This window comes from Chelonoidis abingdonii, chromosome 3 (genome assembly GCF_003597395.2).
Source record: "Chelonoidis abingdonii isolate Lonesome George chromosome 3, CheloAbing_2.0, whole genome shotgun sequence".
Taxonomy (NCBI): Eukaryota; Metazoa; Chordata; order Testudines; family Testudinidae; genus Chelonoidis; species Chelonoidis abingdonii.
The window spans coordinates 144,924,951-144,939,776 of NC_133771.1; positions in this window are offsets into that span (position 1 = coordinate 144,924,951).

Consider the following 14,826-nt stretch of genomic DNA (forward strand, 5'->3'; position numbering starts at 1 on the left):
ACAAAGGACTGAATGACCCATCCCAGCTATGGATGTACTCCCGAGACTTGATTGGAACCCGCAGTTTATTCCATCACTGCTACAAGCCTGAACCAAGAACTTTGCCATTACTGTATGTAATTGATTCCATTTAACCAATTTTACTTCTCATCTATATTTCTTTCTTTTTATGAATAAACCTTTAGATTTTAGATTCTAAGGGACTGGCAACAGCATGATTTGTGGGTAAGATCTAACTTGTATGCTGACCTGGGTCTGGGGCGCGGTTCTTTGTGATTGAGAGAACTTTTTTTTTTTTAACTAGGATAATGGTTTTCATAACCATTTGTCCCCATAACAAGTGGCACTGGTGGTGATACTGGGAAACTGGAGTGTCTAAGCATATTTCTTGTATGACTTCTGAATAGCCAAAGTGGGGTAAAATCGAAGTCTTCTCTGTTTGGCTGGTTTGGTTTGCCTTGGTGTGCAAAGGAATCCCAGCCTTGGGCTGTAACTGACCTAGTTAAAGTCAATGGGTGTGCTAAGCATATTTTCAGACTCTATAGAAGGAGCTTTTAAGTCCCTTTATATAAGAGCTAGCTACAATCAAAGGAGGAATTGTCCAAGGCACATGGCAGGTCAGAGTTAAACTGTGTGGGCTGAAGAGTTTCCTTGATTGCAAACCAAGTGGGTAAGATACTGGTTTTGTAGGCTTTCTGTGGTAGGGGCAAAAAGCCAGGAGAAAGCCTGGAGAAGCAATTGTGAGGATGACCCTGAAAAGAAGCAGATGAACAGTGTTTCTGGGGCAAAGCACTTGCTGGAGTGGCAGACTTGGCAATTTTCAGGCAGGAATCTGCCTGAAGTTTTTTGTTTCTACTGTGTTCAGGGAAACAGGAATTTGTAAATTCTCAGAATGGAGAGGAGTAAATTCTCAGAATGGAGAGGTGTAACTAGAGGTGTTCCCCAGGGGTCAGTCCTAGGACCAATCCTAATCAACTTATTCATAAATGAGCTGGAGAAAGAGGTAAAAAGTGAGGTGGCAAAGTTTGCAGATGATACTAACTGCTCAAGATACTTAAGACCAAAGCAGACTGTGAAGAACTTCAAAAAGATCTCACAAAAGTAAGTGATTGGGCAACAAAATGGTAAAGGAAATTTAATGTGGATAAATCTAAAGTAATGCTCATTGGAAAAAATGACCACAACTATACATACAATATGATAGGGGCTAATTTAGCTACAAGAAATCAGGAAAAAGATCTTGGAGTCATCGTGGATAGTTCTCTGAAGACGTCCATGTAGTGTGCAGAGGTGGTCAAAAAAGCAAACAGAATGTTAGGAATCATTTAAAAGGGAATAGAGAATAAGACGGAGAATATATTATTGCCCTTAAATAGAATCATAGAATCTCAGGGTTGGAAGGGACCTCAGGAGGTCATCTAGTCCAACCCTCTTCTCAAAGCAGGACAAATTCCCAACTAAATCATCCCAGCCAGGGCTTTGTCAAGCCTGACCATAAATGGTTACAAGCACAAAATCACAGCCACAAACTTTAGAAAGTGCATGTGGAAGCGCAACCTGCAGGGAGCACTAGAAGATCCCAAAGTTATGTTTTGTTTAGCCTTACGGGTGTATAGTAATAACTTAATTGGAGCAGCAAGTACGATATTTTACCATGAAAATGCAGATATTTTCCTGTTCAATGTCTGAGCACTGTCTTTAATTTGATAACACTATAACTTTCCAGTTCGAGGATCCCTGAGCACTTTACGAGTATTAATATATTTACCCTAGGCACTCCTGAGAGGAGACTATTTTTATTCTAGTTTTACTGAACCAGAAACAGGCATAAAGGGGATGTGACTCACCCAACGTTATGCACTCAATCAGGAATAGAACCCAGGTCTCCAGAATATAAGTCCTAACAACTAGACCACACCATTTCCCTTCCCCAGACTAAAACAAGACTCCCAGAATCCTAAACTACAATGCTCTCCTGCCAGGTCGTGGGAGCAGCAAATAGGGACAATGGAGCAGAAGACTTGAGTGTTACTGCTCTGCCACTGACCTGCTGTGTGACCCTAAGACAGGTCACTTCACCTCTGTCTACCAGAGAGATTATGGGAAATGACTCCTAGGAAGGAGTACTGTGGAAAGATATCTCGGGGGTCACAGTGGACCACAACAAATATGAGTCAACAGTGTAACACTGTGGAAAAAAGCAAACATCATTCTGGGAATATTAGAAGGAGTATTGTAAGCGAGACACAAAAAGTAAGTTCTTCCACTCTACTCTGCACTGATTAGGCCTCAACTGGAGTATTGTGTCCAGTTCTGGGCCCACATTTCAGAAAGATGTGGACAAATTGAGACATTCTAGAAGAAGAGCACCAAATGATTAAAGGTCTAGAAAACATGACCTATGAGGGGAAGATTGACAAAACTGGGTTTGTTTAGTCTGGAGAAGAGAAGACTGAGAGGACATAACGTTTTTCAAGTTTGTAACGCCACATCTCGAATACTGCATACAGATGTGGTCTCCTCATCTCAAAAAAGATATACTGCACTGGCAGAAAAGGTTCAGAAAAGGGCACTAAAATGATTAGGGTTTGGAGAGGGTCCCACTAAGGAAAGTTAAAGAGGCTAGGACTTTTCAGCTTGGAAAAGAGGAGACAGGGGCGATATATAGAGGTATATAAAATCATGAGTGATGTGAGAAAAGAATAGGAAAAGTTATTTACTTATTCCCATAATACAAGAATAGGGTCACCAAATAAATTAATAGGCAGAGGTTTAAAACAAATAAAAGGAATTCTTCTTCACAAGCGCACAGTCAACTTGTGGAACTCCTTTCCTGAGGAGATTGTGAAGGCTAGGCTATAACAGCATTTTAAAAGAGAACTGGATAAATGTGGAGGTTAAATCCTTTTAATGGCTATTAGCCAGAATGAGGTAAGGAATGGTGTCCCTAGACTGTGTTGGTCAGAGGATGGAGATGGATGGCAGGATAGAGTCATAAAATAAAGGCCTAAAACTTCCGGAAGCTTTATAGAGTGAGTTTTGTAAAATTATCTTTAAAAAGCAAGCTTTTGCAAATTAAGTTACAACATGTGGTCAATTAAAGCATTAATGAACCATATTATTATTTATTACTTTACTAAGGTACCAGAGGCCCCAAGCAAACTAAAAGACCTTGTGCTGGGTGCTGTAAAAACATAATTGACATGGTCTGTAAATGAGTCTCAACACTGGAAAAAGAAACAAAACAAATAAATGTCCAGTAAGCTCCTTTTAGGGCCTACAGGCAAGACCGAAGGGGTTCATGGTACGCCTTACTTCAGGGGTTCACACATAACCATTTTACTCTGTCAGCGTAGGGTTTTCTTCCAGTTGGCTTGTTTTGTAAGGTACTGACTTTAAACTGTCGTGGCTACAGAAAAAATGGGGATGAGGAATTCCTCTTCTGGAGCTCCTCTAACCGCTTCCTACTGCAACTTCCTCCTTTTCAAGCTGGTCCTTATCATGTTGTACTGGCATGCAGGGAGCAGAATCATTTTAGTACACAAATCCAAAAGCCCCTTCCCTATCAGTGAGGGGCTTAAGCCTTTGCACATGGTCTCTAGCTCAAAAAGCTTACAGTTTAGTCCTATGTTTACTGAGCTCTGAGAAGCCAAACCCATGCTTATGTAGAGTGCTTTTGCATTCAAACCAGTTCATGCTTTTTCAGGGAAAAATTCTTAATTTTGTATTTCTTGTTCCTGAAATGTCTTGGAAGAAAAAGACAGATGGACTTGCCTGCAATGGCTTTCTCATACTAGTTAATAGTAACAATGGGTTTCAAGTTTATTTCTTTTGTTTACTACACCCCTCTAAAGTGTGAACAGAAATAGATTTACCATCTATTCTGCATTGTTGGGTTTTCTCTTACCACTGTCCAAATTACACAACCTTAAATAGTTCTGTCCCTATGATGAACTTACAGGAATATTGTTGCCCTATCTTTGAGCTTTATTATGCTTACATTTATTTATCTTTACATGTATTATTTATTTATTATGCAATATATTTTCAAATAGGAGTTCTTTTTTAACAAAGGTGTAGAAGTTAGGTTGCCAGGGGCTAGTTTAGGTAAGATGATGCCTTGATGTGGTGCAGGGATCTGGCAGTGAGAATGGTTGCTCCTCCTGCTTCCTCCTGGGAAGAGGAGAGAATGAGGTCCTGCTTTCAGGATTAAAGAAGTCATGTTAAATTATACTTTTCCATTTCCTTTTTGACACAAGAACATTGAGATTTGTGGCTCAGTACTGCAGCTTACCTCTCGCTGTTGTAAAATGCGTAGAGTATTACAGTGGCCAGAGATCAGTATATGATTACATGGCATGCAAAATTATCTGGGGATATCAAGATGAGTTCAAGATACTTGCTTTTTTATTCTTTCATTAATATTTCCCATGTAATCTTTTTAAATGATTTTTTTTTAACAACAAAAAGATGTTGAAGGGCAGGATAGCTGTTATGACAGTCCACCTTTGGGACTCTGGTTATTGGTTAATTATATATTTTGTAATTGTCTGTTTACCAATTGTTAACATATTTCTGACTTACCAGATCCCTTCATTGGGGCCAGTAAGATCATGCAAAGTGTACTTAGGCACATTAAACTAGAACTGTCCAAGCACAATAGACATCACTGGTCCAATATCCAAATCTGAAGTCTGCATGATCTAAAACTAATCTGGCTGCTGAGACCATGGCTGAACCGACATGGCTTGATTCCAGTCATGAATTGCCAAACTAAAAGTTGTCCTGCACTCACTACATTCACTTTCCTGTACTCTCAGTATTTACTAGAAAGGAAATCCAAAAAGAATCCAGGGCTGTCCCAGTGAAGAGGGGTGGGGAAATCCTTTGCCTCTGTTTCTGAAATGGCCAAGATGAAAATGTGTCCACACAACCTGAAGCCTTCTATGTTTAGAGTGGTTCAGGGATTTCCCTACACACACCCCCTACACCCCACCAAACATTTCCCCAAACACCCCCCACCCAGTTTTGTGAATTAATTATGTGCAATGTTGCCAATTTAGTGATTGTTTGGAAATTTGAATTGAAATTGAAACATTAATACATACTTTAAAAGCATATAAAGTGTATGATAAAATACATGTATCTGAAAAAGTATAATAGATTTGAAAAGTATGAACATAGACTAGCTTCCTTATACATCTTTTGTTTTTATGACGATGCCAGTGCATTCATTTCGGTGACGTTGGCCAAGTTATGATTTGTAAGCAAAGTCTAAATGAGCTCTCCCTGACAGCAAGTGATGAGCTGGGGACTGGGGGAAAGGCTTCAGGACCAGATTTTATTTACATTTACACCTAATCTACCTAGGTATCCAGCAAACAGATCTGTGTTGCCCAAGTGATAGATTTTGGCTGGGGTTGGGTTACAAATCACTTGAATGCCGGGGGTGAGGGAGGTGGGAATGAAATGTTGTTCTTATTGTACAGTAAAAGGCAATAGAACTGTAATTAGCCTGTGCTGATTGAGAACATCAAGAGAGAGGGTGGGACAGGTGTTTTGCTTGCTGGTCTGCCTGAGTCACAGGTACTATTTGACCTGCCCCTTTCCACTGTTTAAAGACAGAGCTGATTACGCTCCATAGATAGTCTTTTGTTTTGTTAAGTGACCACTGAAATTTATTCTTGCCTGAAAGTTTTTTTTATGTTTTTTCTTAACTGTGGGTTCAAGGGAAAAAACAGGGAAATTTTGTAAAATTCTCAGAATGGAGACGGGTTAAATTCTCAGAATGGATGAGATTGTAATTAGTGGTTGTTCCCCAGGGGTCAGTCCTAGGACCCAATCCTAATCAATTTATTTCAATAAAATGATCTGGAGAAAGAGGTAAAAATGATGATACCAAAACTGCTCAAGATTACTTAAGACCAAAGCATGACTGTGAAGAACTTCAAAAAGAATCTCACAAAAGTTAAGTGATTGGGCAACAAAACTGGCAAATGAAATTATGTGGATAACATGTAAAGTAATGCTCATTGGAAAAAAAATAACCACCATACATATACATACAATATGATGGGGCTAATTTAGCTACAAGAAAATCAGGGAAAAGAATCTTGAGTCAATCGTGGATTAGTTCTTCTTGAAGATGTCCACTCAGTGTGCAGAGGTTGAGCTCAAAAAAGCAAAACAGGAATGTTTGGAATCATTAAAAAAGGGAAAGGAGATAAGACGGAGAATGTATTATGTGCCCTTATGATAGAATCATAGGAATCTCAAGGGTTAGAAAGGGACCACCAGGGGAAAAGTCATCTAGGGGTCCAAACCCTCTCAGCCTCAAAGCAAGGGACGAAAATTCCCAAACTAAATCATTCCCAGCCAGGGGCTTTGGGTTCAAGGGGGGCCTTGATTCAATAAAATGGTTTTTTACTAAGCAAAAAAAAACAAATCAACAGCCAACCCAAAACTTTAAAGAAAGGTGGCATTGTGGAAGGCGGCCTAAACCGCAGGGAGCACTTAGATGACCCAAAGTTATGTTTTGTTTAGCGTTACGGGTGTTAATAGTAATAACTTAATTGGAGCAGCAAATACAATATTTTAGCATGAAAATGCATGATATTTCCTGTTCAATGTGTCTGAGCGCTATCTTTTATTCAGTAACAACTATATACTTTCCAATTCGATGGATCTCTGAGCACTTTACCGAGTATATTAATACATTTACCCTAGGGGCACTCCTGAGAGGTGACTATTTTTATTCTAGTTTTACTGAACTAGAAACAGGCATAAAGGGATGTGACTCACCAAGTTTCATGCACTCAATCAAGATAGAACCAGGTCTCCAGAATACAAGTCCTAACCACTAGACCCACACCACTTCCCTCCCAGAGTAAAACAAGACTCCAGAATCGCTTAAACGACAATGCTCTCTGCCAGGCTGTGGGAGCAGCGAATAGGGACAATGGAGGCAGAAGACTTGAGTGTTTACTTTACTCTGCCACTGACCTGCTGTGTGACCCTAAGACAGGTCACTTCACCTCTGTCTACCAGAGAATATGGGAAATGACTGCCTAGGAGGATACTGTGGAAAGGGATCTCGGGGGTCACAGTGGACCCACAAGCTAAATATGAGTCAACAGTGTAACACGTTGTGGAAAAAAAGCAAACATCATTCTGGGATGTATTAGCAGGAGTATTGTAAGCGAGACACAAGAAGTAAGTTCTTCCCACTCTACTCTGCACTGATTAGGCCTCAACTGGAGTATTGTGTCCAGTTCTGGGCACCACATTTCAGGAAAGATGTGGACAAATTGAGAAGTCCAGAGAAGAGCAACACAAAATGATTAAAGGTCTAGAAAACATGACCTATGAGGGAAGATTGAAAAAACTGGGTTTGTTTAGTCTGGAGAAGAGAAGACTGAGAGACATAACTTTTTCAAGTATGATACGCCCACATCTCGAGTACTGCATACAGATGTGGTCTCCTCATCTCAAAAAGATATACTGGCACTGGCAGAAAAGGTTCAGAAAAGGGCAACTTAAAATGATTAGGGGTTTGGAGAGGGTCCCACGTGAGGAAAGACTAAAGAGGCTAGGACTTATCAGCCTGGAAAAGAGGAGACCTAAGGGGCGATATGATAGAGGTATATAAAATCATGAAGTGATGTAGAGAAACGTAAATAAGGAAAAGTTATTTACTATTCCCATAATACAGAATTAGGGTCACAAATGGAAATTATAGGGCAGCAGGGTTTTAAAACAAATAAAAGGAATTCTTCTTCACACGCGCACAGTCAAGCTTGTGGAACTCCTTTTCCTGAGGAGATTGTGAAGGCTAGGACTATAACAAGCATTTAAAAGAGAACTGGATAAATTTGTGGAGGTTAAATCCATTAATGGCTATTAGCCAGAATGGTAAGGAATGGTGTCCCTAGACTGTGTTTGTCAGAAGGATGGAGATGGATGGCAGGAATAGAGATCACTTGAACATTACCTGTTAGGTTCACTCCCTCTGGGGCACCTGGCATGGCCATTGTCGGTAGACAGATACTGGCTAGATGGACTTTTTGTCTGACCAGTATGGCGCTCTTATGTTCTTATCTCTGTAAACAAACAGATTACACTAAAAAAATACCACCCAGCTCATTCATCCATTTCTTATGCTAATGGAACAACTGGTGGGCCCTGAATATTGGCCAACTGCTCATGCCAATGGGGGCAACACTGGTATTTGGGGTATGATAGCTTTCCAAAGAGAAAATTGTGAGCAGAGATTCTGCTGACCAGTGGAAAACAGATAACGAAGGTGCTCACAGAAATAAAAGCAAATCAACTCTGGTCAAAAGAAATGAAAACAAAAGCTGGAGATGTCCCAGGAGGAACTAAAACAAGAGCTGGAGACATTTCAAAAAGTATTGAAGTAATATCTGGAGGTTTCCTAGAAAGGGCTAAGAATTACCTGGAGTCAGAAATAGAATTCGTTGGAGCAGCAGCTAGAAAATTCCCAGCCTTGATGTAAGAAACCAAAATCAACCTAGAAAAGAATTCAAAGTGTTGCAGACCTCTGTGGAATCTGCCTGCTTGATGAGGATCGGCCAGTCAGAGAGCGTGGGTACTTTACATTACTTTTTTCACTCCATTTGTAACCCAGAGAGGCCAGCAAGGAGAAGTCTGCTGTTTCCAGCTCAAGTACAAAAGCCCATTATCTCTGAGAGAACAAATCCTTGTGAGTCTTATTTGCCCAGTCGAATGTTCATAGCCCAAATGAATGGTTGGAGAGAGAGGGAGTTTTTGATCACAACTTGAGTGGCAGCTCTGATGTCGCAGCAGAATTTACCCTGGGAAAGAGATTTGTTGTCTGGATTGGGTACAATTTCTTGACAAGCAGTCTGGAGCCAGACATCAGTCTGGTCGGGCATAGTTAAGGATAGAAAGTGGGGTGGGGGGAGAGAGACCTCAGCTGGAGGACACAAGGAGATTTTGTGTTCCTGGAATATCCAGGTACCAGTGAAAACTTCCAGGGAAAATTAGTAATGACTAGTTCGTAAAAGTCAGCTGAACTTCAGTTTGCCGCTGAAGGTCAGCTAAAAAGACCATGAACACTTTGTGAGTCTGGGGACTTTGCCAACAGATTCTTTGAAACAGCCCACCAGAAGAAGAAAGTAGTTACCAATGGGGAAGACAGAAGCTGATCCCATGAGCTGTGTCAGTACAAGATCTGTGTGTAATGTACACTGTGAACAGGAAATTTGTAATTTGGTTCATGATGTTTTTCTATGGGTTGAAGCATTGTTAAACGTGATTTGTAAAACAAGGAATATTGCAATAAGGGAAAGATTAAGGGAAGCAGTTCTGCTAAATGCTGTACTGAAAAAGTTGAGTAACAAAAAGGATTGTTATACTTATGAATCTGATGAGGACAGAGCATCATAATTGCCTAGTGAAAGTCCCAGTTTGACAATGAGGGAACATCAGGCTGAAGAGGCAAACTCGAAGATACAAGGGTCAGCCAGGCCACACTTTTTGTTTAGATCTGGGCAGTTAAACAACAGTAAAAGGATTTAACTATTGAATGTATAATAAGAAGCTGTGAAATTCACAGGAAGGTGAACGTGGGCTCAAACGTAACACATTAACTCCGACATTTGAAAAAGGATAGGGAATGGGGAAACAAATGTCAGACCTGCCCGGTCTCAAAAAGACAGGGACTAGGGAACAGATATCTATTCAAAGTGGGGAAACTGGGTTTGAAAAGGGGACTCTGGAAACTAAGCAAGAAGTCTGGCTAACCAAGGGTGATTAGCTAATAATTGTTTGGAATTTTCATTCTTTCTTCATTAAAAAAAACCTTGAGATCACTGACAACGCTGACAACTAGTAAAAGGTAGCCTGGGTGTACAAAGGGTCTGATAATGTGGTGGGGTGGAGGAGAGGAAAGGACAAGGCCACATTGCTTATTATAGCCACACTACAAATCAAAGCTGTTTGAATGACAGACTGCTGTTGCTTGGGCCATCCCCTGGAGTTGAGTGGCAGGGTGCCCGGAGCCTCCCCCCAGGCATTCTTGGGTGTCTGGGTGAGGAGGATATGGATCTTGGGGAGAAGGGCATGCAGTTGTACAATGGATGCAGTGGGGGGTCTATACTCAAGTTGCCTTTCTTGCAGTTCCACCAGATGCCTCATGATGTCAGTTTGCTCCCACATTAGCCTCAGCATCTCCTCCTGCATGTTCCGATCATGCTCACTGTTTGCTTTCCTGGCCTCTGCCACCTAATGCCTCCATGCATTTAGCTATGCCCAATCAGTGCGGGAGGACTGCATGAGCTCAGAAAACATGTCATCGCAAGTGTGGTTTTTATTTTTGCCTTCTAATCTCCAATAACCTCAGGAATGGAGTTGATGTGGGAGCATGGAAACATTTGCAGCTTCAGGGGCTGGAGGAAAAGGGAGAGTAGATTTTAAGAAACATTTCTGAGAACAAAAGGGAGACTTTCAGAGTGAATCAAGCAATTCACAGCAGACAGCAAATGTGTTTTAGGTACAAGGTCACATTTTGCCTTTTATATTGAGCGCCTGCCAGTATGGTGACACATCGCACACAGCTAGGCAACAGAATTCGGTTTGCAGGCAGCCATGATAAGCCAAAGGGTACGCAGGGTTGGCTTCTTCCACAATCATAACATGTGGGAATGGTTTCAAACTGCTGCACCCTCCTTTCCCATAGCAACCAAAGCTGGTTGGGTTTGCTGTTTAAAAGGAGGAGCTGTGGTTGCCATTTAAAAGGAGGGGCTGCAGTTTTGGGGTGGATTTGCAGGACACCCCTCTCTCTGCCCCCGCCTCCCTTCGCATGGCTGTTCTCCAGGATGATCCCTTTTAGCCAAGCACAAACAGCCAAGCATGACCAGGGTCTAATGTGTTGGGGATCAGCAAACATAGGAGATTACTGGTCCCTTACAAAAATTCCCGTATTCCAACAAGATGACCATGAATGATATCACTCCCCAGAGGCTGACACGGAAAGATAAAGACTGAATATGAGAAGAATGCGACCAAAACCCAGGACCATTCGCTGCCATGCTTTGGGCTGCAATGATTCCAGACCACTTGCTACTGGATTGGCACAGTACAGTGTCCTGCTGTGGAAGACAAAATAAGGCAGCCCTCCCCAGAAACCTTCTGCAAAGGCTTTCAGAATATCTCCAGGAGAGCTTCATGGAGATGTCCCTGGAGGATTCCCGCTCTATCCCCAGACACGTTAACGAGGACCGGCTCCAGGCCCCAGCACGCCAAGCGCGTGCTTGAGGTGGCATGCTGCGGGTGGCGCTCTGCCGGTTGCCGGTGGACCTCCCGCAGGTGTGCCTGCGGAGGGTCTGCTGGTCCCGCAGCTCTGGTGGAGCATCCTCAGGGACGCCTGCGGGAGATCCACCAGAGCCGCGGGACCGGCGAGCAGCAGAGCGCCCCCTGCGGCGTGCCGCCGTGCATGGGGCAGCGAAATGGCTGGAGCCGGCCCTGATGTTAACAGACTTTTACAGTAGCTGTACTGACTGCGAATGCATCCCAATTGTTCAGGGTAAATCAAACATTTAACACTATTCCTTTTAACTCCTTTAGTGTAGTTACAAATATACACTCACCAGAGGTGCCTTCTCTGCCTGCAGGGTACGGGAAGAATAGGCCCTGGGAGGATATTGGCTCCAGGGTGAGGAAAAGGTCCTGGCTGCCGGGGAGAACGGATTCTCCACTTGCCTGCTGCGCATTTTCCTCCTCATCCATGTTGGGTGAGGCTGCCACTTTGCAGGTGTCCACGGAGAGTGTTGGGGTACTGGTAGGGCCCCCCCACGCCAGAATGGTATGATCACCTTCTGCTGAGCTCACCACGCTGACCAATCAGGAAATGAAATTCAAAAGTCCCTGGGGCTTTTCCTGTGTACCTGGCTAGTGCACCGGAGTTGAAAGTGCTGTCCAGAGTGGTCACATTGGAGCACTCTGGGATAGCTCCTGGACATGGGAGGCAAGTTTGTAGAAATTTTGGTGGTTCTCAGAACCCGCCCCCCAACTCTGCTTCCCCCAACTCTGCATCCAGCTGCCTAAGGCTCTGGGTGGGGTTTCAGGGGGGAGGTCTGGGGTGCAGGTCCTGGGCTGAGGATTAGGGTGCAGGAGGGGTGCAGGCTCTGGGAGGGAGTTTGGGTGCGGGGTGCAGTCTCCGGACTGGGGCATGGAGTGGATGTGCAGGAGGGGATGAGGGCTGCAAGCTTTGGGATGGAGTTTGGGTGCAGGCTCTGGGTTGGTGGTGGGGGTGTAGGAAGGAGTGAGGGTTGCAGGCTCTGGGAGGGAGTTTGGGTGCTGGGTGCAGGCTCCAGGCTGGGGCAGGGGGTGGGTATGCAGGAGGGGGTGAGGGGTGCAGGCTTTGGGACGGAGTTTGGGTGCAGGCTCGGCCGGAGTGGGGGTGCAGGAAGGGGGAGGTGGTGCACGCTGGGGCAGAGGATCAGGCTACAGGGGAATGAGGGTTGGGGCTGAGGATGAGGGGTTCGTGATGTGAGGGGGCTCAGAGACGGGGTAGAGGCACAGGGTGTGGGGTGAAGAGGGCTCTGGCTGGGGCAGAGGATTAGGGTGCAGGGGGATGAGGGCTCTGGCTGGGGCAGAGTATCAGGGTGCAGGGGGATGAGGGTTGGGGCTGGGGATGAGGGTTTAGGCCATTGGAGAGGCTCAGGGCTAGGGCAAAAGGGCAGGGTAAGGGCAGCCTGCCTTGCCATTAGTGGATGGCAGGCGGTAGGACCCTGGGGCAGCAGAGAGCAGTTCTGCCAGGAGCCGATCTGCGAGCAGGCAGGAACGCGGCAGAGGGGAGACGCAGTGGGAGGGGTGGAAGGCGGAGGCCAGGACCCGCTCCAGGCAAGGACGCGGCGGGGCGAGGTGGTGGGGGAGACCCACGGGGGCTGTGGGCCCGATCCAGGCAGGGCTGGGGGAGAGACCCAGTTCCAAATATTGCTGAAGCAGGGCACTCGGCCCTGAATATTCCTGGAGCCCGAGCACCTCGAGCCCGTATAACTCGTCGCCTATGCTCCTGCAAGTCAATACCATCAAATTGCACAACGCTGCAGCTACACTACCCCAAGTTTGACCTAGGAAGGTCAATTTTAGCACTATACCCTTTGTCGGGGAGGAGTACAGAAGTTCATCGTAAGAGCCCTTTAGGTCAGTGGAAAGGGGTTGGTTGTCTAGACGCAGTCATTATAAAATCGACCTATTGCAGCTAAATTTGACCTAATAAACTGCTGAGCCCCTGCCTGAGGGCCTGAGCCTCAAACTTTTTGCTKCCTGGTCCTGACCCAGGGCCTGGGCCTGGGCCTATTGATGATCAAAACTGCTGCTCAGCCCCTGCCCAAGGGCCTGAGCTGTGACTCTTTAYTGCCCTGTCCTGACCCAGGGCCTGGGCTTGTTAACTGCTAATTGTTACCCTTTCCTGTACATTCAATGTGGAAAAGTACATGCTATCACGTAATTAAAAGACTGTCACATAATGCATACACACAGTGGGTCAGAATTGCACAGGCATTTCCTAACTTTTCAGTGCTTGACTTTGCAACCTAAGTAACTTTCCATTAACACAGCACCAGGGTCACAATTTTGACATTTGCACATTGGCTTCAGTGAGGACTATGTGATGTTCCACAGGTAAGAACATGTATCAACTTACTTTTAGGTGCCTAAATATGGACTAGAAGCCTCGTTTCACACATCCATTTTTTTTCAAGACGTTGGCCATTGTCCCTGCAGCCACTGCCTGCTACCACTCACAGGACAGTTCTGGTTTTAATAGTCCAAACAACAACAACAAAAGAGCACTTAATTTGCTGTTTGCTGGCACCATCTATTCATAACAATCTATACGGAAAATGCAAAATGTTTGAGATGGAGAATCTGTAATGCAATCCTGCACTGATTTGCATCCACTTCACTGCAAATGGGTCTCTTTTGTGACAGTGGAACCCACCTGCTGACAGAGCCTGCTTTTCTGACAGAGATTGTCATGGCTTTCAGCCTATGGACTATTGACATCCTTCCTGGAATTATGGGAAGGTTTTATTGCCCTTTGACCAGAGTCATGCTGAGACAATGAGACAGTGATGCATTTGGAGTTCTTGTTTGGACTAGTTTGGGGAATCAGGGTTTCTGTTGATCAGTATACAGATAAAATATACCTAGACTTTCCAGGCAAATCAAGTCTATCTTCCAGGCAAATCAAGTCAATCTTTACATAGTAAAATTGAAATCTAGTTTTGAAGCAGGAGACCAGCAGGGATCCTGTGCAAACTACGAAGATACATCTGATACTTGTGGACACAGGCTTTTGAAACCCTTATGGCTATATTGTGCAATGGGAGCGACCTATGAGTGGTATCCAGGGCTGCCTATAATAAAAAGAATAGCAGTAGTCCAATCTCAAAACAAAGAAGCAATAATAATACTAAATAATCAGGAAAGATCAACAGAAAAATATCTGTGAGGCAGGTCGCAGACAGTCACTGCACAGCAATGAGGAAGAGGATATACAAATAAAAGGCAGGAGAAAGGAGCAGATCATCACCAAATGTAATAGAATCTTTCTGAGATTTGCATCCCAACAAACACAGGTGAATCTTCCATGTTCAATACCTGAAAACATCTCTAATCTCACTTTTGGCTGTGATACAGAGGCAGGACAGCAGAGGCCCTGATAAGATACCAGAAGCCTGGCACTTCAGTGAGGTATTTTCCTCTGTGACAATTTCTCTTGGAGCATCAGAAGCTGGGCAAGCATTAGTGACCACAGGCAGAACCATGTTTCCTGTA